Here is a 22,658-nt window from a genome sequence, read left to right on the forward strand (position 1 = left end):
GGCACACTGCAGGACCGCATTCCTTGGCACAAACAGTAACAGCTGGGCCAAAAAGTTTATTTCAAAGCTTGGAGCTGAGACAGCTGCAAATGGAGCCCTCAGGGGTCTAAGCCTTTTCCCTTCGGCCATGGCAAATGCTAACGACTAGGTGGGTCCATCATTGACCACTGTGCCCAGAAAGCTGAAAGCTGGCCCCTACAATGCCAAGTACCTTGAATGGCGCCGGACTCTGGTCCTGATAGGTGGGAGGTGGCCAAGGGTGGGCGTGGCACCTCAGGTCCTAGGGATAGAAACTAGGAATCCAAAGCAAATGGCGTCAGGCAGGGAGAGGCGAAGCAGAGCCCGCACAGAGGAAGCAGGTCAGAAGAGCAGGGTTAAGCTTTTGCACCTAGCTAGGTCCACAGTCTCCAAACGTCTTCACCCAGAAGACCAAGTCCATGGGACCCCTCTGGCATCCTTTTTCTCCTTTTCAAACTCTTTGACTTACACTGTAAGAAAACACACTTCAGTGTACTCTAAATGCAAGAGCCCTAGCTATGCAAAGTACTTGGAATTAGGGAAAGAAAGTCCAAGATGGTTGTCCTCAGGAACACACACGTCCTGCTTCCGACAACCCCCTGGCCGCCTCCGGCTTCTTCTCCTTCCTTCACTACCATTTCCTCAGCCCCCACTGTGTCCATATATCTTATTTTCTCTTGATTTTCTTCTACTCGTGATTCCTTCTGTCTCCCTTTCCTGTCAGCTTCAGTGTCTCTCCCAAGATGCCAACAGCAGCAGAGATGGGGACTAGAAGGAAGGCAGAGACGCCTGCGGGGAGGACCTCGCTTTGATGGGCACCTGGGTATATTCTGTGAGGCCTCAACGCTGGGTCCATCTGTACTCCCCGCTCAGGTGGGGGAAGCTGGTGTCTGTTTGCTCTTGTGATGAATTCAGGTCCTGTCCCGTCTTCACAGGGTGGAATTCCGTATGTGTCTAGCTAAATGAACTCCAGCTGCTTCAGGCCACCCCTCCATCTGCTTTGTGACCTAGGAGTGTCGGGGGCCAGAGGGTGGAGGACCGGGAACCGACGCCTCCATCTTCCCACCTGCGCTTGGCCCAGTCCAGGCCTCACGACGCCGTCTCCCTCACACCGACCTCCCAAGGGGAAGCTTTACTGCCGAGTCCGAGGCACAAGGGTTGTACAACGCGAGCCACTCGCGGCACCTCTCGGGTCCCAGGGCTGCTGCCACCTCTGGCCTTGATCTGAACTCCAAGCCTTTGTCTTTTGCTTGTTTGCTTATCACTGTTAGAAACCCATTCCCATGGAGTTGTAATGGGGAAGGGCTAAATGAGTGATGTGTGCATGTGGCCTCTACCATCTTGTACCCCATTAAGATAAGACACATTTTTTGAAAGTGGCTTGGCAAGGCGACTTGACTCTGTAGGAAAAGGAATCCTGCCTCCAGGACAGTCCGGCGCCGGAGCAAAATGGCGGGAACCTGTTGAGTCTTGTTTGTAAAGAGGCTCCTCCGCTGCACTCCTATTGGTGAGAGCGCAGTGTCAGCCCCACAATGCTCACGCCATTGGCTGGAGGGCGAGCCGGGGAGGGGCTAGCACTCGCGATTCCTGGAAATGCTAATTTTACAAAGGGACCTGAGTACACATAAGGTTGGTTACAAAATGGTGTTTTGAAAGCGGGTGGCGCCCGCCGGTAATCCCAGTACTCGGGAGGCTGAGACAGGAGGATCGCAGGTTCACGCAAACCTCTGCTACTTCCTGAGGCCCTCCACAACTAAGACCCCGGGCTGGGGGTGTGGCTCGGAGGTAGAATGCCTCTGGGTTCAATCCCCAGTATCGCCAAAAGAGAGAGAGAGAGAGAGAGAGAGAGAGAGAGAGAGAGAGAGAGAGAGAGAGAAGTTTTACAAAAATGGAGCTTAAGACAAACTATTCCTTTGATTAAAAAAAAATGTTATTCCCACATCACCTAAGATGAGGTCAAAGAGACCTTGAAGGAAGGAGGAGGTAAAAAAGAAGAAATGCTGGAAGGGTCCTGTTACAGAACTAAACAGTAAGGGCGTGTCTGGCTTTTTCTTTTTTGCCCCAAACACCACCATCCTACAAGCGTAGGAGCTTGGGGTTTCACCATTCCTTTGAATATTAAAGGATTCTAGTTTCTTTTCTAAGTAATTCGGTATTGCCTAGAAAGTGTGGCATTTAGCCAGTTAATTCGAAGGGAGAGACCAAAGAGCAGTTACCCTTAAGATGAGGCTTAAGACGCGCCCTCAGCCACACCCCTGTCCTTGGGCTGCAGCAGGACGCAGGGGAGGAGACAAAAGGCAGAGTTTTTGTTTTCCAAGCACACCTCCACCCCGGCTTGTACGCACCTGAACCCCAAACAGTGACAATCATGTAAAAACATCCAGCTGAAGACTAAGATCACCTCAGATTTCCAACTTACATTTTTCCTGGAGCATAGAATTTTGACTTTAATTTTCCTCTGGATAAAGACTTAAGTAGCTGCACAATTCCACCCATGTTGGTATTCCAAACTGGACCCAAGTTTGCCTGGGACAGGTGTGTGTGTGTGTGTGTGTGTGTGTGTGCACGTGTGCGCGCGCGCGTGTGCAGCACACATGTAGGACCCCCCCCCCCCCAGGAGAAGCCAAAGTTTCGGAGAGCCTGGGGAAGATGTCACTTCATCAAGGGGAGTCTGTGGCATTACTCTCTGTCCATGCGAGAGTACGCACAGATCTTTTTCCCTCTTCTTGGTCAGTTTTTCTCTTTGTGATTAGTAATTGGCTTCTGTCAGTACGCTAAGATCTATTACAAAAGCCAAACATTGAAAGGGCGAGCTGAAACGACACAATTTGGTTATAATTTATGTTGGCCCCTGACATATATATTTTTTTAATGATTTGGTCTCTAAGCAACTGATCTCTTAGCAACAAGAAGCACCTTTATAAAAGATGGCACACAAAGAGTGATTGCCAGCAGAGCCACCCGGTGGTTCCTCAAAGCCAGCCGCGCATCATTAGCAAAACTCACCATTTCCGAGAGTCCCCAAAGTAGACGTGACCAGGAGACAGACGCAGGTAACCTTATTTGCACATTTTACTGGGAAATAAAAGAAAAAGTCATGCAAGTATTAAAGTGAACAGAATTCTTTGAAATGTGCTCATTTGGAGGTCTTATTAGTTGATCTTGGCTAACTTTTAATAATCGAATGTATTCTTTTAAATAATTGCTTCTTGGTGTTTTTTAAAGAACAAGCTTGACTCAAAATATTTCACTGACATGAGGATGGAAGGGGGAAATGATCCATCATTTTCAGAGTTTATTTCTATGGGTTTTCATGGGAAAGTGGGAAAGTTCACAGTGTAGCAAAATAGTAAGGTGCTGAATGTCACTGCAAGTGGGAGAACTCTGTTGGGGAGACACGCATATTTTTCCTAGAATAGTCTTAAAGTGCTAAAATAGAGTAGAAAAATCATTGTACCTCCAAACTTTAGATGCTGAATCTTTTGTTGCAAATAGCCAAGGGCTGGTTTTCCTTTACTCTTTTTAAGTGCACAAAAGCAAGCATTTTTTATACTTGTATTCATTGCTGTTAAAAACAGGGGAAATAAGCCCGCTGTACCTTGATTGTTCTTCTCGGGTGCCCTGAAGCTGAATATTTCAGTGTCTTTCTAGACTATTGGAGTTGGAGATGAGAAGCAATTGTTATTTCATTGTACCCCTCCAGTTAACATTATATCATTATCAGCCCACTTAGGGTACTCAACGTGAGATGAGTGTTTTAATGAGGATGACATAAATCTTCCTAATTGAGCCTGGAAACGTGTCACATAGAGGTACCGCAGATCTAACGAGGTAGACTTGGAAACACTTCAGTTTCAATGAAGACAAACTGGGAAGCTGATGCCGACTTTTGTGTTTGTGAGAACGACTGCACCACTGTTCTTGAAACGGAACTGTATTCTGACATCTCAAAAACAAAGACGTGGGGTACTTTGTCTAAGTACAAAGCTTGGCTATGGGTCAGGGCATTCAAAATCAGCACAATCCTCCCCAAATTTGGGACTTCTGGTCGTCCTACTAAGAAAAAGCACTATAATAGCATGATAGAATTGTACTTAGAAATCTGCTTCCGACTTGTATTTCTTTTCTTGCCATTAACTTCAGGCAGAAAGAATTCCTTCTTGCGATGACTCTGTGTGGAAGTTAGCAATGTGGATATTTTCAGTTGAATTGCAGAAACTTTTTTTTTCTAGCAATGCTCTATGAAAGTCCAGATAGGCATATGGTTGCATCCTTCAGAGCCAAAGATTCTCTGTGCTTCTATTGCAGGATGGTGATTTTTGTAGAAACGTGTTTGTGGCTTTAAAGTTAAGGGACTCGGACAAATAACTGATATATAATTTGTGTTGGCTATGCTTAGATTAATTTTCAGTTTTAAGTGCTTGTTAATGTCCTAAATATGAAGGGAAGGACTTGAAAGCAAAAAGACAGTAACATTTATGTTGACAGTGTCATCTAAGTTTTTGTTCCAGTTCCTTAGGGTTTTTGAAACAGTCACTGTGTCCTTGGAGGTTCATGTCAGAAGAGTTTGGTCTGTGAATAAGAGAACAAAGGAGACAGAGGCACCGTGGAGATGGTCACTGTGCCTGGCTTAGTAAGTCATCTGGCCAAGATGGACAATTGCGAGGTTTGCGATATACTATGCAATACCCCTATTTGATGGGTTGCATTCTGCAGTGTTGGAATTACTTCACACACACACACACACACACACACACACACACACACACACGAATGAATGGTCTCCGTATAATAAATCAGGAAAGCAGAATGAGACTCTCTAGCAGCGAGAGCTTCCCAGAAAAAAGGATATTTTTAATTTCACAAGTGAGAGCATCCATCCCATTCTTTATGTAGTGTCTAAAAATCTTAGACAAACATGATGGCTCTTTTTCTTCAAACTTTAGGCTGGAGTCAGGTTTGGGGCAGGGTGGGGAGAGGCACCAGCTGGCAGGTCAACTCTAGACACTGTCCTCCTGTGAAGGAGGTTCATGGTGCAAATGGATTGGTCAGAAGGAGCCCTCAGCTCAGGAACGCAGGTCTGCAGGGGCCTTGGCTAACGTGACAGAGAAGAGTTCCAGCACCGCCAGTCAGAGGCACGGGCAGAGGTTTATTTGGGGAAAGGAGAGGAAATGCACATTCAGAAGAGAATGCGGGCCAGCTCAAGAGGAGGACGGCCTTTTGGGGAGTTCAGGGCTTTCTTCTCTGGGGATTTTGGTGAGAGGTGGGCTGGAGGAGTTGTGTGGGGTGATCTTAGTCCGGCAGTCCCCGAGGCAGCTCCTGGTGGTCTGGTCAGCTTCAGGGGAGACGATCTGAGTCTGGTCCCGAGGTTCTTCCTGGTGGTCTGGGGCTCTGGTCAACCTTAGGGTCCTCAGGCTGATTGGGGTCTTCTGATTGACAGATAATCCGGACTGTCCTGAATTTGTAGGTTTCTCAAAATATATCTGTCTTGTTATCAATGCACAGGGCAATTACAATTTCTTTTAATTAACTCTAGGATCCACAGATTTCCCAGGGGTTTGGGAGAATCGGGCCTGAGGAAGAGAAGTGGTTTGTGGACTAGAGGCTGAAGTACTTTAGCTCCAGGATCTTATTTTAAACTTATATTTTCCTTTTCCTTCCTGTCTGTCTCCTTTCTGCTTATTTCTTGTATTCTGTACCAGATCTATTTACTCTGGACCCTTTAATGCCTGAATTAAAATAATCGAGCAGGGACTTGATCAATTGCTATGTGATTGGCCTTTTTGTGGAAGTGTCCTAATCCTCTTAAGACATCCTTGGGAGACTGTTATCTTCCTATGGTGAGAAGAGAAAAATACTAGAGCATCTGCTCGGCAAGGTGCTTTATACATGCTGGGCAATTCACAACATGGTTTTGTTCATCTTTACAACTGCACGGAGGTACCAGTGTGCCACAGTAGCACACGTGACTCTCTTAAGCTAGCCCTGGGAGGGCTTCATAAAGCAAAAGCTCTAGGTCATGGGGCTGGAGGATGAGATTCTGGCATTTTTTCTTAGAAGAGATTCCTTGGGGAGTGACTGGATCCTGTGTTTTCAAAGCCCGCCGCAGGCTATGAAGTGGAGGCAGGACACTCGGGCTGTGGCAGCGGTGGCCACAGGCCGTGTCACCTTCCCTTGACATGATGTGCACCCCAAGCAAAGCAAAGTGGGGTGGACCCTCTGAGGTATCCTCTCTGTAAGAACAGTGGGATGGTCTTCCCTGGAAGACATCCTGGACCATGACGGTGAGGGACGCTACCCAGGGAGAGAGGAAGCCAAGCCGAGACCCAGAAGGGGTCAAGTAAGGGGGGGCATGTCGCCGGTGAAGATGGAAGAGCTAGGAGGGCTGGGGTGGGCGTGGGAGCGCAGGTGCAGGGAAATGCAGATTAAGAAAGCAGAGCTTTCTCCCAAGGACATTGCTTCAAGCTTGCAAGATTATGGTGACCTCTGACTTACAGTGTCCCCCCCTCTTCTTCAAATACCCCCGAAGAAGAGTCCTGTCTTAGAGAATTTCATTTAGCAAAACGTTCCTGAAACAGTATTTGGGTAGGAGGAGACTTGTGGAGGAGTAAGGGCCCGGGAAGCTCGAACTTGCCCAGGAATAAAGCTCTGTGCATGTCTATGTATCTTTTTTTTAAATTTTTATCTCTAGGCTTTTATTTAACTCCAATGGCTTATATATCTGCCTTTATAACAGTACTACACCGTTTCAATTATTGTAGCTTTATAAGGTTTGAAATCAGAAAATATACATCTTCTAGCTTTGTTCTTTTTTGAGATCGTTTTGGGTATCTAGAATCCATATTCCATATTAGGATAGATTTTTTCTGAAAAATAAATGTATGATAGTTTCACTTTTCTTTTCCAGCCAGTCTTGAAGCATATTTGGTATACCATAAAACTACATTAAATACCATGGAAATTAATTCAAAAACAGCATCCTGTTGGGTACTTGGAACCTGAACTTGTCATGTATCAGTCCACTTGAAATTCTGAATATATCATAACTTGCTTTCCTGGGTAGATTCATCCAGGGAATTAATGAAACCTTGTAAAAGTGAAAAGTACAAATCTGCTGCATTCTTCATCATTTCTGGATTACAGCTCAAATCAGTGAACAATTGAAGGAGTTGTGCTCTGGATGATCTCAAGTCATTTTTGAAGCAGAAGGGCCAGTGACCACACCGTAGTAGTTAAAAGAGACAGGAGCAGTAGCTTTTAAAGGGTTCCTATGAAACCCGTGAGTCATTTTCTCTAGATGTTTTCTCCGGGCGCCAGTGCTGCACCCCACCTCGGTCCCACTCCTGGGCCGGCGGGCATGTCCATGTATCTTTTGACCCTTTATATCAGTCAGCTCAAAAGACCTGGAGGGTCTCACCGAAAGCCTGCCCGTTCATGTAGATGTGATGCTGGAACTCCAGTGTTCTGCCTGGAAACCCTGGAGCTCTTTCCTCCAACAGGAAATCCGATGGCATGTGTAGACAGGTATAGGTTCCGAGGTGCGATGTGGATCCTGAGAGTATGGGATTGGAGGGGGCCTACCTTAAACTTGCCATGCTCAGAAGTGAATTTGCGATGGAGCTTCACCTGCTCACACGAGCCCATCCCTAGAGGAGGTATGAATACTTACTTCCAAGAGGTGTAAGACACAACCTCCAAGTTCTGTATCCAGTCCTTCCCTGCTGAGGTGTACCTATAGGTAATTCCTTTAATTATGAGTCAGAGGGCTAACGGAGCTTGGGAAGTCTGAAAATGATGCCTATTAGTAGGTTCCATTTTTGTGCAAGAAATGGATGATCCTTGTGCAAAAGCGACCAAGGAATCTTCATACTTCTGATTAGACAGGCTCACCCTCTCTGAGCTCCTGCCTGGTGCACGGAGCTCTGAAGCGGATGGCCAGCACACTGACACTCCCATCTACCATGGACAGCACCGGCCTGTCTGCCTCCCTCGCAGTGGCTCCACATCTCCTTTCAACTGAGAACTCTGGGTAGAAGAGGGACAGGTGACTCAGTTACTTTCTTACAAAGCAGATCAGTTTTGATCTGAGAGCTGACCCAGGAGTTGCTTAATGTGGACTTCTCATGCTGGAGGTGAGAGACCCAAGCTGATTTTCTCAAGTCTGTGCGGTTAGTCAAAGCGGAGAGTAGAGCTCAGCTCTCTTGACTGTGTGTCCAGCGCCCTTTCCTCTGTAGGGGAAGAAACGTTATTCCAAAGGAGAAGGCGAGAGTTCAGGCTATTATCCCTATTTTGCAGAGAGAAAATTTGAGGGCAGAATTAAGTTTAGGAGCAACTGCCAATCAAAACTGTTGAATCTGTGAAAGTGGTTTAAAAGTTCTCCAAGATTAACAAGTTTTATTCTCCCCACTGAATATAATATGCAGAATCCAATGTTAAAATGAACACATCAGACTATGTAAAAGCTATTCAGCCTGTCGATCGTATAGCTCCTCCCCTTCATGAAAACCAAGGGAGGGAAAAGGACCCCTACCACGTTGAAGCTTACAATCCAAACAGGTTTTTCAGTTATGGATTCCCTGAAAAAGGTAAATTAGTGTATATCTGCATATTTAAACAGTTACAACCAAACCTCACATTAAAACTAACAAGAGTGCTGTAAGCAGTAGTCCTAGTGGGTTTTCCTTCTGTTGGACCAGGGTTAGGTTTTGTTTTTCCCTTTTGATATTTAAAACTCTTATAGTTGAGTCTGGGACATGAACACAGAGAAGGGTCTAGCAAAAATACCCTGTTGTGGAGGGACAATCTACAATTCTGATGACAAGTCTAAAACCTTGACACGAAGCTGCACACTCATAGGTATTGAGTTCCCTGGGTCGTTTTACGCGAGGATCTTTACATAGATTCTTATGTAGGGTTCATAACTTGTGATGGCAGTATTCTGAGTACTGTTTTCTAGGTGAGAGAGTTTGAATTCGTCTGCATTTCAAGAACTCTCCAAAGAGAGCACCACCGCAAAGTATTGCTTGTTTATTCTCTGTATCTTTATTGCTCTGAGATGATGTACTTCGCTTTGAGGAGAAGCTGGTGATATAAAGTTAAGTAAGACATGGTTCTTGTCTTGAAGGAGCTCAAAACCAAATGATGCTTTTTCCCAATTTGTGAATGTCTGCTCTTCAGGACTTTCATTTAATAGCAAAGAAGGTAAATACTAAGACCTCTAGAACACATACCTTTTATTTTTATCTTATTATTTTATCTATTTTATTATTTTATCTAGAACACATACCTTTTTTATTTTTTACAGTACTGGGAATTGAACCCGGAGGCATTCTACCTTTGAGCTACACTCTCAGCATTATTTTTTATTCTTTATTTGGAAACAGGGTCTCATTAAGTTGTGGAGGGCCTCACTAAGTAGCTAAGGCTGGCCTTGAACCATGATCCTCCTGTTTCAGCCTCCCAAATGCTGGAATTACAAGCGTGCACTACCACGCCTCCCATCCCAGCTTTGAGTTCTATATCAGGTGGTGTGTGGTGGGGTGATATGGTAGGCAGTAGAAACAGAAGCCACTACTCAAAGGACTTGACTGGGAAGCCGGGCGTGGTGGCGCACGCTGTAATCCCCACGCTTGGGAGGCAGAGACAGGAGGATCGCACAGGTTTAAAGCCAGCCTCAGCTACTTAGGCTCTCAGCAACTTAGTGAGACCCTGTTTCCAAATAAAATATAAAATAAAAGGTCTGGGAGTACAGCCTGGAGGTAGAAAGCCACTGGGTTCTACCCCCAGTACCACCAAAAATAATTAATAAAAATAAATAAATAGCCGGGCATGGTGGCGCACGCTTGTAATCCCCGCGCTTGGGAGGCTGAGACAGGAGGATCACACAGGTTCAAAGCCAGCCTCAGCTACTGAGTGAGGCTCTCAGCAACTTAGTGAGACCCTGTTTCCAAATAAAATATAAAAAATAGGTCTGGGAGCACAGCCCGGAGGTAGAAAGCCTCTGGGTTCCACCCCCAGTACCACCAAAAATAAATAAATATAATAAAAATAGAGCTGGCAGTATAGCTCAGAAGCAGAATGCCTCTGGGTTCCATCCCTAGTACTGCCAAAAAAAAAAAAAAAAAAAAAAACTTTGCCATTATTTAAAATTCCATGTACTTTAAATTATAAACTCTTTTGTGTACTTGGTAACCAATATAGAGTTCTCTTAACAACCTTAATCTAACATTCCATGCTTAGCTGGGCTAACAGATTTTAGCTGACCGAGGTCAATCTTGGCTGCAGCTCTTGGCTGACAGCTTAGAGGCAGAGAAAAGGATTTTATTGTTTTGCCTAAATATGAAAGCCTATTCTTACTAGCAATTAATACAGCTCTTATTAGCAACCAGTCCAGGCTCAGTCCCCTCCTTGTCTTTCCTTCTGGAATGAAAGCACCCATCTCGTCGGACAAGCATTTGGCAGCCACAAAAGGGACGATCTAGAATCCAGACCTAGAAACCTCCCTCCTTAGACTACTGGCACCTCCTCGATCTGCCAGCCCCTCGCCCTCAGGCTTCCTCCACACGCTCCAGTTCAGCTTAAGAGGCTAATGCCAAAAGGACAAGAGCCCCTTGTAGGAAGTCTGGTCTGCCCATTTATTAAGCTCATAAAACTTCAGTAAAATAAACTTGAAAGTTACATACCAAGTGTCAGAGCCTGATAAAACGTTTGTTCTAGTCCTCCACTGGCTGGCAGAAGCTTGTCTGCCTCTGTCTGGGAATGGAGGCCAGGTGGGGGCCTCCCAACAGGCTGTCATCTTCAGGGCTTGTGGGCAGGAATATGGAGGGCATCCTGGGTTCTGAACTCTGTGGCTAATTTGCCGCGGGACCTTGGGCTCATGGTTAAACCTCCGAGGATATGCCAGTGTTTGCCCACTGGTTCCGTGTCTACACCAATAGCGTTAAAAAAGAATGCTTGGGGCAAGTAATGCTGTGGGGGTGTGATCACACCGCCCTCTGGGGCGCCTCTCAGCCCCAGAGCGCTTTGTGAGGCGAGAGCTGTCTTTCCCTGGACACATCTGGGCTGTACCTATGAGCAGAGGTTTATTTCCAACTTTGCACAAAGGAGACTGGCCATTTTCTGCTGGGTTGGGGAATGAAATTTGCAGCGCCTCAGGGGTGATTGCTGGACTTCTCCAGACGGCTCATTGGGCTGGCCTGTATCGGCCACAGTGGGCCTCACAGCGTGGGAATAATGCTCGGCGAAAAAGGGCAGGCAGATGCCAATGGGCGCATAGTGAGCCAGGGGCATGGTTGGCACCGAGGTGAGCACAGGCTGGCCTGCTTTGGGAGCAGGTGTGCCCTCTCAGGGACAGCTCGGTGTTGCCACAAGGGCAGGTGAGTCCAGGGTGGCCTAATCGGCTTGTTTTGTTTGTTTTTTTCACAAGAGTCCTGGAATCTGGACTTTTATAACTTAAAATACACATAATGGCAATGAAAACTTTTTTTTACTGTACTGGGAATGGAATCCAGAAGTATTCTGCCTCAGAGCTACACTGTCAGCCTGTTTTTTTATTCTTTATTTTGAAACAGGGTCTCACCAAGTTGCAAAGGGCCTCACTAAGTAGCTGAGGCTGTCCACGAACCGCGATCCTCCTGTCTCAGCCTCCCGAATGCTGGGATTATGAGGGAGTGTCACCACGCCCGGCTCACACTTTTTATATATGGTGCTTCTCTGATTTCTTTACAATCAGTGCTTTCCCTAAGTTTCCCCAATATTGACAAAGACTTCAGCAGCCCATTAGGACCAATATTTCTGGGAAAATACAGACATAAGTCAGAATTTGTGTCCTATGTCATCAACACGAATAGTCACCATCTAGTTCCAATAGAACCTAATGATTCCACCAGACCAGAAAGATGCCTTCTTGGGAGAGATACTTCCTGATGCCCATGGCCCTCCTTTATCAGAGCCAATCTATCCATTTCTCTTCCTGGATGATTCTCACACTCTTTTCCCATGGGGTTGAACACATAAAGCCTTGCTATTATATTTGTATTTATGCCCTTCTCCCTGAGTGCTTTATAAGCTTCTTAAAGAAGAGACCCTGCTGGGTTTGGTGGCACATGCTTGTAATCCCCGTGCTTAGGAGGCAGAGACAGGAGGATCGCGCAGGTTCGAAGCCAGCCGCACACGCTGGCGTAGGAGACCCTGTTTCCAAATAAAAATATAAAATAGGTCTGGGAGTGTAGCCCGGAGGTAGAAGTGCTTCCAGGAACCCCAGTACCAACTCCAGTACCAAAAAAAAAAAAAAAAGAAGAAGAGACCTTGTCTTCTTAGTGTCCTTCCTACCTGTCTTCCTCCCACAAATATTAGAATCCTAAAATCATGCTTGCACTTAGGTGGAGTTTGTAGTTCTAGAAAAGCTAGTGAATGAATGAACCACAAACATAATTTGGGTCATTAAAAAAAATGCATGCTTGTCTTTGCCCACATCTAAGAGTCCTCAGCCTCTTCTCGGCCCACTCATACCGGCTTCCTGTCGTTTCTCCCCGTCTGCCTGGTATTTCTCTCCCGACAGAGCTTTTTAGTTGGCTGCAGCCCTGGCACCTGCACCGTCACTCCCTCTTTGGGCTCATTTTTGGAAATTTTAAATCAGGCTAGTTCTAAGGTTGAGAACTTTCCATTTGGAGAACAGTCCTAGCACTCCTGGTTTCTCCAACCCCGATTAGACCGTGTCTGCTTCCCACCCATCCACAGCAGTGCTATAAGAAAACCTTACAGAGTCTTCCTCCTCAAAGGAGTGGCTTGTTCACCCACCCCCAAAAAACATCTCCTTTGAGATGGAGGAACTGAACACGGCGTGATCTCTCCCTGGGGCCATGTGTCCTCGCACGGAGCCCAAATGATACACCTGTCTCCAATCTTGCCCAAACAGTGCATACCAGAAACCGACTGCCATAATGACTGTCATCCACACCATTATTATTACTTTTTGGCTTTGGTGACTACTTGACAGATGTTCGTGGTAAATAATTGCAATGAGTCCCATCTGTGCCCCCCAACACTTGGCTATCTTCTAGGAGCTCCCCTGCCGGCGCTCTCTTAACAAGCACATTCTCCCCTGAATGGTGGGAGACAGGGGTCCCCTGGCCCATTTTACAAATACACAGTCTGGGGCTGGGAGGAAGATTGTGTGATTTTCCTGTCCTGCAAGTGGTGGCGGGAGCAGGGACAGTGTTTAGCCCACAGCACTCCAAAATTTTCCCACTTTTGTCAAATTTGTCGCGAGCGCTTTGTGACAGTCCATGTTGGTTCCTTGGACACTCAGTCATTGACTTAAGTTACTGCCCCTATTTTTTTTAGATGTAAACTTGTCTAATTGAATAAATGCAAGTTACACTAAACAACTTAGACTAAACACTAAACAACCCACTCTTATAGCACAGGGGAGGGAGATAGGGGGAGAAATGGGGTGGGGGAAAAAGTGTGCGTGTGAGGTGAGAGGGCCTGTTCTGTAACCCAAGGTCCAGCAAAGGGGGGCCCTTTCCAAAATGTATCCTTCCGGAGACAGTGGCCTTTTCTTAATCACATGTGCTGCACCGGCTAAGAGGGGTCTTGCTGGGAGGTGCTGGAGGAGAGGGAGGTACAGGGCAACTTAACACAGAGTTAAATCACCTGCATAAAAGTTAAACAAGAACCTGGGCTACCCTGGAACCAAGACGCAGCAGAGCTGTCCTGTGGAAGCACGCCAAGTGCTGGCGGTAGTTGCAGACAATGAAGGAAGGCAGTAGAGAGTTGGGGACGACGGATAGCTTTCTAGAGAAGGGACTGTAATTTGGAAAGTGTGTAGCCCGGGCGTGGTGGAGCACGCTTGGAATCCCAGCACTTGGGAGGCTGAGACAGGAGGGCCGTACAGATTCGAAGCCAGCCTCAGCTACTTAGTGAGGCTCTCAGCAACTTTTGGAGACCCTGTTTTCAAATAAAGTATAAAATAGGGGTATACTGGGAATATAGCCCGGAGGTAGAAGAGCCCTTGGGTTCAATCCCAGTACCACAAAAATAAGTAAATAAATAAGTAAATAAATAAATAAATAAATAAATAAAGGTAAGACAGTCCTGTCCACTGGCAGGACCCATTCAAGGAGCCTTCAGAAGTAGGATATAAACATAACGTTCACTGTCCAGTACAAAGTAGAGGACGGAGAGAGGAGCAGAAAGCAGTAGAGAATAAAAACATGGTTCCCAGCTAGATGCCCTGGATCTGAGTTCTATTTCATCATTCAGGAGCCGGGTGACCTCTAGCAAGCTGCTTCTACTTTCTGGACTTCGACCATTACCACCGACCTCCAAAGTTCATGTAAGAATTGGCTGAAAATACTGCCTACAGAGTGCTTCAAACAGTGCCTGGCACAGTCTAAGGGCTCAATAAATGTTAGCTCTTATTATGATCATGCATGCATATAAATATATGGTGCGTGCACATTTATTTACCCGAACGCATACATCTGCACACACAAAATGACCATTGTGATCTGCAAGTAGTATTAAAATTCATTGACTGAACATTCTTATATTCTGTATGATACTGTGAAAAATCAGGGGGAAAAGATGACCTTCACGTGGTGCTGCTATTTTTACATGGCTTAGCACTTCGGGAATCACATTTGGAGGAAACCCTTGCGATGGAAGTGGTGCTGTGTGGGATGGAGCTTGGGACTCTACAGTAAGATGGAGCTTGGGCCCCCACTGAAGGTAGCCATTCTAATAATCCATAGCAGGAACCACTGTACCATCAATGCTGTAGGCAGTGAGAAGGGCATAACTACTGCTGAAACTATGCTGGGGCTCACATATAGGTAAGGTATCATAAATTCATAAAACTGGGGCACTTTTGAGACTTAAGGGGGTGCTATTAATAATGGTGTCAGAATCTGTCTTGGGCAGATCAGCTACGGTTCTTTTACTAATCCCTCATTGGACCTCTTTTTCTCCAAAACAGAATTCTTAGTAGACTATTTTTCTTTCTCCACAGCTTTGTTTTTAGAAGGTAATATTTTACCATAAGCATTAGCTGTCACTTACTGGGAGGCAGATGTTAGCCAGTGTCCTTGGAGCAAGTCGGTGTTTGGGGGGATGAGCTGTAAGATCCTCACCACCACCACCACCGGGGAAGATGGGTGTCATCCGAGGCGCAGTGAGGTTAAGTAACGCCCAAACAAGGTCATGGGTCTAGGCAGTGGGTGTATTTTGGGACTCATTCCATGCCACCTTTAACACCAAACACTACACTGGCTCAGAATACTTCACAGGGCATAAGCCCCCTACATATTTGCCAATTCCCAAACCCTTAGGTCAGCGAAACCAGTTGAGCAACCATTGGGTGCCCTTTCGACTTCCACAGAAACAAGAACTGTAAATACAGGATATTAAGCCAGTTTCTGGAATGGAATCTTAGGTAGTTTTCATAAGATCTAAAACTGGTGTATCTAAGTTTGCAGCAGATTTGATCCTTATTTTTTCCATCTCAGATATTCCCAGGCGGGAGGGGCGGAGGCCCTCTAAAGACAATGACGCGTTTGTTTGGTGAAGTAAACGATGGGTGAGATGCGCAGAAACATTTTTTCCAGGCGTGCCCACTTCCTGGAGGTCTTCCACAGTGGTATACGTGGACCATCTCGCCTGTTAGCTGCGCGCCGGTGGGAAACATCAACTCTGAAGGTCTATTTCTGTGAGCACAAAGCAAAGGCTTCCGTAAGAGTGGGTAATGATGCCCTAAATCAGGTGAACTCTTGGGGCAACTTTATCATTTGGGCGAGGGAGGCATGAATTTCAGCAGGATGGCTTTTGCAGTGTCAGAAAACGACAGCTTCCTCTGAAGCGCTGGTGTGTGTGCGAGGAGAGAGCTCTTTGGTGAGCGCATCGCTCGTCCAGCCCTTCAGAGCTGGGGATCCCCAGAATGCTTGTCCAGAAGCGAGACGTTTCTTCTGTGCTCCCTGGCTTAACTCTTAGGACCACTGATAATGGCTTCCATGTAGTGTGTAGAACTTGGGATCTACAGCTGGCAGGTCGCAGATTTTGTCTCTACTAAGCTTGGGCGTTAGAGATGGTTTTCTTTCTGGGGGTTACGGGCCTCCTAACTCAAGCTCAGTTCTGAGAAGTGAAACGGCAGAAAGCCTCCCTTCCTGCCCTCTTGCTGAAAATGAAAATGAAGTCTGTCCACACATTCTGTTAAGATCCCTCTGTGTTACTTTCACCGAGTCTTTGTGAAGATATGTCCCTCGCTGTCACTAATGAAAAATGTCACTAATGAAAAATGGTGAATCTGTCATTTCGGGCAAGCCCACCTGCATGTGGGGATACCCTCTCCTTATCCCCCATAGTCAGGAAACACTATGGGGATTTGCTGCCCAGCTGTTAACAGAGACCCTGGGGACAGATGGTGTCTGCTCCAGTTCCTAGAATAATGCCTGCACATTAGCAAAGGGGTCAGTTCTCTACATCTGGTAAGAGCATGGCCTTTCTCACCATCGGAGGCTTGGCACACGCCGGTCCCTCTCCCCCATCTTTAAGACTCCAACTAAGCAGCCACTTATCCTTGTCTTGGACCTTCAGAGGAGGGTTTCTGTGACCACTCACACTCCCTTTGAGAGTCCTCACTTCCTGTTCACTGGATGATGAGCTCTAGGGCAGAGCCTTATCTGTGATGGTCCTTGCCACATCCCCTCACAGAAGGCCTGGGTGCCGGAGCCTGCCGGCAAAAGTACGGGTTCTGAAGAGAGGAGTGAGGATGAAAAGAATTTTATTCAATGAATTTTATTCATAGAATACTTCATTCTCTCATGGAAGGATCGGCAGTACGCTCCCGGGTCGATATCTCTACTGTCCGATCCCGGTTTTATCGCTCTCGTCCTATTTATACTGCTCCCGGTCAACCAACCCTCATGACGTCACCACCTATGTGCGTAACGGTCAGACCAATAAACACTGTGCCATCACCACCTGTGCGCTTAACGGTCCAACCAATCAATTCCACCAGAGCTTCTCTCAGACGTTGAACTTTCCATGACCCCAAACCTTATTGGCTCTGGGCAAAGGACAGTCAGAAGTATTCTTAAAGGGGACAACCTTAATGGCTCCCCACACCTGGGTGAAAGGCCGGTTGTTGGGGACGCTTCTCTGGAGTTGCAGTTGCTTTCTCTGTCTCTCTTTCAAGGAACCCTGGATTGTTAACTCTTCCTCCTACACTCCAGGAGAGTTAGAGTGAGCCTCAGGCAAAATTATGCCTACTATTTATATTACTTTACAGTTTATTTAGATATCTCATCTAAGTTATCTCAAAGCAGGGAAGGTAATAATATCTCCATTTTACTAGCAAGGCAACTGGATAACCCAGAGTGGCATAATAACTTGCCCCAAGTCACACAGTATGTGCAAAACCATAGAGTGAATTACTCCCCACTCTGATACAATGACATTGACGAGCTAATGTCATAAAGACTATAACAATACTGATGATCGCAGCCTGTCTCAGCTACTTAGTGAGGCCCTTTGCAACTCAGACCCTGTTTCAAAATAAAGAATAAAAAAAAATCGGGCTGAGGGTGTAGCTCGGAGGTAGAATGCCTCTGGGTTCCATCCCCAGTACCGCAAAAACAAACAAATTGCTGGGCATGGTGGTGCACGCCTGTAATCCCAGAATTGGGAAGCGGAGACCAGAGGATCGCGGTTCACGGACAGCCTCAGCAACTTAGTGAGGCCCTCTGCAACTTAGTGAGAACCTGTTTCAAAATAAAGAACAAAAAATAGGGCAGGGAGTGTAGCTCCAAGGTTGAATGTCCCTGGGTTCCATCCCAGACCTGCAAAAAAAAAAAAATTATAACAATACTGATTATGTCTTATTTCCAAGTCACAGATCATTGAGAGCTTCTTTGGACTAGTTTCTGTCACTTATTAAGGATTTGCTTATTGCTTCTTGGCAACTTCATCCTGCTTTGTTTTGATTATTCTATTAGAATTCTCATGCCTGGCCAGGATCTCTCTTGTAGCCATTCTCTGGGGAAACACAAGTAGATGCTTGCGTTTCTGCTCACTTGCCTCTTCCCCGGGTCACTGCCCTCCCAGGCTGGCCTGTGTCTGCTCGCCTGGGTTTCCGGCTGTGTCTCCTTTCATTGTGCATCTCTGGCCACTGCCTATGTTGACTATAGCCAGGTCCAGGTCCCTCCTCAGGTGAGGACCTGCGCACCTTTTGACATCAATGATGATGTTTTACAGTCAAAGGTCTGGTCTCAGAACCATGTGACTAATGAGTAACTAGAACATCCACCAGTCCATGCCCAGACAGCTGATTTTCCTGTGCAACTCAGCTGCTCATTTCAACGACAGCGCCAAGATAGCACTCTCTGGAATTACCTTCCAAAAATCTGTGGCCCCTATTTTTAATATCATCAGTGAAGTTCTAGTTCAAGATGGTGGGCTAGATACATGCCCAGTCTCAGTTTCTGGAATTGACAAATGAGATATTTTTAAGTCCACAACTGAACTATAAAACAAGACAAAGAGCCCTCCTTGGGGCAAAAATTCTAGAAACATAAATACCGGTGGAATAGATCTGGTAAAGGGAAATTCAAAATATACACAGGAGAGAAGAGTAGTCTGCAAAATTCAAGAGGGCTCCATACCCGTCAACAGTGGATCATGGGAGCCTGAGGAAAACAGGGCCAAGCAGCAGGGTAAGGACTGGAGTCCTCCAGGAGTTTCTGTAGACCATCTTTTCCATTACCAACGAGTAACTGCATGGGGCTCTGCCCAAAGATGCCAAGGGAATAGAAGGTTGGAGTTGGAAACACAGGCTGTGCCCAAGCCTGGAAGCCTATCTCCTAAGTTATTTTGACCAGTGGGTGTCCCACTCTGTCCTTAGTCTTCTGGAAAAGGGATTCAAGTATGAGTTGCAGAATATTCCTTCTCTTCTCCTACCTGCTCCCAACATGAGCAAACAGAGGCAGCCAACTGAGCAACAGGGAGTTTCTGCCACAAAGATGAGCATGTTTTTAAGGATGCTAAACATCCAATGGATGCCAACACTCTAAAGGGAAGCGTAGGCCTCTCACACCCTTGAGCTGGCCCGTGCTCGCCCTTGAACATGTGTCTTCACTTTTCCTCGATAAACCTCTGCCTTTGTTTCTGAAAAATAAATAAATAAAAAGGATTCATGAGCCGGGCGTGGTGGCGCACGCTTGTAATCCCAGCATTAGGGAGGCTGAGACCTGGAGGATCACGGTTCTCGGACAGCCTCAGCTACTTAGTGAGACCCTCTGCAACTCAGTGAGACCCGGTTTCAAAATAAAGAATAAAAAAAAAATAGGGCAGGGGGTGTAGCTCGGAGGTCAAATGCCCCTGGGTTCCATCCCCAGACCCGCAAAAAATAAATAAATAAATAAATATAAAAATAAATAAATAAATAAAAAGGATTCATAAACTAGACGAAAGAGCTTACGCCTGAGAAAACAGACTTACTACTGATCAATCAAAACAGGACTTTAGACTAAGTTGGCTTAGCATCCGAGATATCCGAGATATAGTATCTCTAAAAACTACCAGATAATGAACTTTAACATTTGGACTTTTGAAGTGAAAATCTGAGTGAATGGGTTGAAATCCCAATAAATAGCAGTTGATAAGTTTGGTAATCTAATCGAGCATGAAAGATTGCTGGATAAGGACCAGTATTTGTGTAATCGATATTCTTGGAAGTATAAAGAGTGAGGATGAAAGAAAAACACCACTCAAAAAAGAAAAATTAACCAGAGATTTTCTAATACCAATGAGGACTGCCTGAAATCTCAGTAGCAAAAAAAAAAAAAAAAAAAATCACATCCGATATCAGATATCAGTGTGGGGAGGAGGGAGGGAGGTTGAGTTGGAAAATAGTAAAAAGTCAATTGAAAAGACAGACTGAGTTCTTGTGGACAATGCGATATAAGTTAAATTTGATGGAAATGTAGCTTACACTTTTAAGGCTTCCTAGTGCTGAAGGTGACTGCTTCTGCTCTTAGCACCTGCAGGTACTTTAGCTAGTAGAGTCTTCTCCAATTCCTCTACTTCCTCTAGCTTTCTTGTAGCACAGCACGGGAGTGCTTGAACAAGTGAGAAGCCAGGGATCCGCTGGGGAGTGATGCCTCTCCTGCGTCCTCGGTTATCACAGGTCCATATCGAGGCTTCCCAACACGGACTCAGCTTCTTTGGCCTCCTCCTCACCAAGAGCCTTTCTCATGCCAACTGCAAGCCCTCTCCTCTACGCACCAAGAAAATCTCACCTGCACCTCAGAGTTGGAAGCAAGTCGCGCTTTTCACATGCAAGTTGCTTTGGTCTCATCTCTATGCTAGTATCTCTCTGTACTTGTTGACAGGATCACGCCCGTTAGCTTTTCTCTCCTACTAGACTGCAGGCTGTCCTAGAGGAGACACGATGCCCTCTATGTCTGTCTGTCTTTCTTTCCTTTCTTCCTTCCTTCCTTCCTTCCTTCCTTCCTTTCTTTCTTTCTTTCTTTCTTTCTTTCTTTCTTTCCTTCTTTCTTTCTTTCTTTTTTGTTTGTTTTCAGTACTGGGGATGGAACCCAGGGGCATTCTACCTCCAAGCGACATCCCTAGCCCTATTTTTTACTCTTTATTTTTTATTTTTTTTTTAATTTTTTTTATTGAACATAAATAGTATACATTTAAACTATATTTGGTGCCCTCTCCCCCCCCGCCCCCATTTTCCCTTCCCCCCCTCCCACCAATGGTTGTCCAGGTTAACCATGTCTTATTCATAATTTTTACACATGTTCAGGTATAGACCCTCATTAATCAAGATCGGCCTTCCTCCTCTCCTATCTTTCCATTCAAGCTTTGCTGGTATTTCCCCTCCATTATCTGGAGTCCCACTGGTATCTTTTGTGTTTCCTAGTTTGGGCATATTAGAGGAAACATATGTACCTTCTCCTTCTGTGCTTGGCTGATCTCACTTAACATAATGTTCTCCAAGGCTTTCCATCTTCTTGCAAATGATATAATTTTGTTCTTCTTTATGGCTGAATAGAATTCCATTGTGTGTATTTCACACAGTTTTGCTATCCATTCATCTGTTGATGGTGATCTGGGTTGGTTCCATATTTTGGCTATTACAAATTGTGCTGCTATGAACATAGGTGTCACAGACCGGCTCAGTCCTGTTGGGGCGCGAGTCCACTCGCGGTCGAAAACCTCAGCAAAGATGGGGAAGGATTAGAGTGAAGTACTGCAGCCTCTTATCTGCAGCGATTCTTTCCCTTCTAGGAACTAAGAGTTCCTAGTGACGGCGCTCTCTAGAAAGAATCTGACATGGACAAAGGCTTCTTGAGCCAATGACATTTTATTACAAAAACCCCCAAAATTTATACCCTTCACCAGTAAAGTTAATAATAAGAGAAAAGGGAGTGAATGCAATCACTGTGAAATAATAATGAATGACATGTAAACAAAGGTAATAAAATTAGTCCTTCAGCTGGCTGTTGGCCTTCCAGAGATTAGCTCCGGATTCTTTCCCAGGTCTTGCAGATAAGCAGTTCCAAAGGGCGACCTCCCAAAAGAGACAGGCACGCCCAAGGCTGGGAGGCTTCTCGGGGAATCTTCTTTAACTTTCTTGGAACTTTCCATCTTTTGGGCTCATTTCATATAGCAAGTGTGGGGAGATGTGGTGATTCAGGTGGATGTGATAGGGTTTCTTCAGGTGTTGGCATCTTATCTTGTAAATCTGAAAGCTTAAGCAAACTCAAAACACAGTTTGGCAGACAAAACACCACAAACAACACCACAGAGTTCTTGGATTTAATTGTCAGATGTATTTCCTTAACTGCTAAACACTCTTCTTTAGACAACGAGCCTATTAAAAGCCTATTCATCTTTAATAATCCATTTCCCTGTCACAAACCCTCTGCAACCTGCTTCTAACCTTCTAATTCCTTTCTTTCCCAGTTGGGACGTTCTTATGATAAGCTCTTCTTCATGCAAAAATGCTTTTCTTACTCTTATGGTATTTCCTTTCCTTCATACATATATATTTAGAACGTCTGTCCTTTATTTTGTCATATTCATTCCTAACCATGCGGCCAGTCTCTCTGTCTCCGGGAATGCTCCTACTGGGCGTAAAAGTCAACAATCTTTTTCCTTGGCTCTATTGTCTGTCTCTAGGCAGGATCTCAAGGGTAAACAGAGTTACCTTAAACTGAGCTACCTTACTGGAGTTAATGGCTTAACCTAAGTTAGTGATAGGAATGAGGGTCGGAGACCATTTGTGATTGCTGCAGCTGGAATGCTTATCACAGCATCTGAGTTCTGGCCAGTTTTTCATTATTATTGAGCAGAGCCAAGGACGTTTAGACAAATTTTTAGAGAATTTATTTCCACGGACTCAATTTCTTTCGTAGTCCTGATCTCACATCACCGGAGCAATTCGTATAGAGAGTTAAAAGAATACTAGAAGAATAATAGTTATGCAAGAATATCTAAAAGTGGAAAATGCTTTTGGCCAGCGACCACACCTTCTCTCGGGGCTTATTTCTCACTTTGAGATTCTGCCTATGAACTGCGATAATGCAGATGCTGAGAGGGCGTGGCTTTTGCTGGTATCTGCATATCTTCCT

Source organism: Muscardinus avellanarius, assembly GCF_963383645.1.
Source record: "Muscardinus avellanarius genome assembly, chromosome: 12".
Lineage (NCBI taxonomy): Eukaryota > Metazoa > Chordata > Mammalia > Rodentia > Gliridae > Muscardinus > Muscardinus avellanarius.